Below are 2,754 nucleotides of genomic sequence, written 5' to 3'. Positions count from 1 at the left end.
GACTGCATGAAATTCATAGGCAAATGGATGGATCAAAAAAAATTCTGAGTGAGGTAACTCAATCAAAACACACACACACACACACACACACACATGGTATGAGCTCACTGATAAGTGGATATTAGCCCAAAAGTTCAGAATACCCAAGATAAGATCCATAGACCACATGAAGCTCAAGAAGTTGGAAGACCAAAGAAGGCATGCTTTCAGTCATTAAAGGGGGGAACAAAATATTCACAGGACAAATACAGAGACAACATTTGGAGCAGAGTCTGAAGGAAGGGCCATCCAGAACTGCATGGGTATATCCCATATATTGTCACCAAACCCATACAATATTGTAGATGCCAAGAAGTGCTTGATGACAGGTGCCTGATATAGCTGTCTCCTGAGAGGTTCTGGGAGAGCATGACAAATACAAAGGTGATGTTCACAGTCAACCATTGAACTGAGAATGGGGTCCTTAATGAAAGAATAAGAGAAATAATTGAAGGAGTTGAAGAAATTGCAACCCCATAAGAACAACAATACCAATCAACCAGAGCTCCCAGGGACCTAACCACTATCCAAAGAGCACACATGGATAGACCCATGGCTCCAGCTGCATATGTGGCAGAGGATGGCCTTGTTGGGCATCAATGGGAGGAAAAGCCCTTGATCCTTTTAAGGCTTGACGCCACAGTGTAGGGGAATGCCAGGGCAGGGAGGCAGGAGGGGGTGAGTGGGTAGGTGAACACCCTCATAAAAGTAGGGGGAGGTGAATGGGATAGGGGTATGGAGGGGAAACTGAGAAAGGGGATAACATTTGAAATGTAAATAAAATATATCCAATATAGAAAAAGAAGTTTCCTAATATAGTCAAAGGAAGTAAAAACTTAGATTCATGGATTCTTTTACCAATCCTGTTTGTCCAAAACATTGGGGATAGAAAGTGTTACAATCTAGGAATTTGGGGGCATGGGGAGGATAATTTTTCTTCCAATTAAAGGAAAAAATTCTCCGGGTCATACATACACACACACATGCATACACACAAAGAGAGAAAGAGAGGAGAGAGAGAGAGAGAGAGAGAGAGAGAGAGAGAGAGAGAGAGAGAGAGAGAGAGAGAGAGAGAGAGTAGTAGTAGTAGTAGTAGAGAGGACAAGTTCATTTCCCCCTGTATGTTTTAGCATCTTACATGGTTTTGCTGGCCTGGGATGGGCCCTTTCCCCTCAGTTATGGTTGATGAGCTTAAAGGAAGGAAGAAATGGGATCTGGTACTCCAACAGTTTTAGGCAATGGGACTTTCAGATTTAAACTTATCTGAACAGCCTGGACTGGTCGGCCAGAAGGGAGCAGCACTGGTGGGGGAAACAGCCTTCAGGTTTATCCTCTGGTCAAGAGGATAAAATAGAAGCTGAAAGCTTCATCTTAATTAACCATCTGTGGTCATTTTCCCTATCTATATGTCTTCCAGCAGTATGTGTAGCTTTTAGTTCCTCAAAATGTTCTCCCTTAGACACAGAATCTTCCGAATGGAGATCATCTATATCTGTAGAAATGGGCTAAAATGTGTTCATTTCAACATTAGTTCACATTAAGGTTGACCCAGTTCCCCCTCGTTATCATGACATGCTCAATAAGCAATACTGTAACAATAATTCAGCATAGCAGGACAATCATCTTCAGTGATATGTGCACTCAGTAAATAGGAGCAACTTTCCTCCTGATAGCATTTTCTTCATTGGAAATTAAGTATTAGCCTTCTATATTTGTCTTAAGGTAATTTTGCTTTTCAGAATCCAACTGAGAACAATCTATCCTCAAAGCCACATCATTCCAAATCCTATCTCAATTTGGCTAATGTGTTGGCCCTCATGAGTCCTGCAGAGGACACAGACTCTGCTGCTCCTCTGATACCGAGGAGTGGCCTGAATATTAGTTCACAACTGTAACCAATTATTGGAGCTATTGCAGAAGATCAAGAGTTTTGTTGAAACTGTGCCAGGAAATAGAAGTTTAATTAGATAGGGTTACAGACCTTTGCTCATCTAGTCTTCTTTCAGGGATTACCTTAGAGCATTTTAAGTGTGATTCACTAATACAGCAGTGGGGAGAAATGTGAGATGAATATGACTGTTCATCAGATCACTCAAGAAGGAGCCATACTGATGCAAAAGACAAGATAACCTGCAGGCTTTATCATAGCGATAGGCTTCTGATGACAGGAGAGAACGGGCAATTTCACTTTCTTGCTGGATAGCTAGTAGCAGACCACATGGTTCCATTCATTCCTTATAAACTTTCTGACTACCTTGCTACAATATTTTAGTAGTATACCTAACATTTATAAATGCACACATAGCCATATAATGCTAGATATGATGTAAATGTATTATATATAGATACAACTCTTTTCCATCTTCTCAGTCAGTGGCCTTGTAAGCACACAGGGAAATGTTATATCTCATAGAAAAAAGCTGTTTAATCAATTTATTAAGTTTAAAAGTCTTAAAAGACAATTTTTATGGAGGTAGTGTGAGAATTCCTAACTTTCAAAGTTACTTCTTCAGCAGATAAAATCCCGGTAGTCTTGACCTTTGAGAGTTGCTATAGGTCCCTTAGAAAATAGAGAGATGGTAAGTCTGATCTTTTCAACATCATCAGGTTTGCAAGGAGTGGGAAATGGGAGATAAGTTCCATAACTTAGGGTTTTCATTTTCTCTCCTTCTGGAGCTTTTCCTTTCAATGAATGGGAACGCAGGAAATGCTGAG

This window comes from Micromys minutus, assembly GCF_963924665.1.
Source record: "Micromys minutus genome assembly, chromosome: 17".
NCBI classification, from domain to species: Eukaryota; Metazoa; Chordata; class Mammalia; order Rodentia; family Muridae; genus Micromys; species Micromys minutus.
This window is presented reverse-complemented; position numbering follows the sequence as displayed.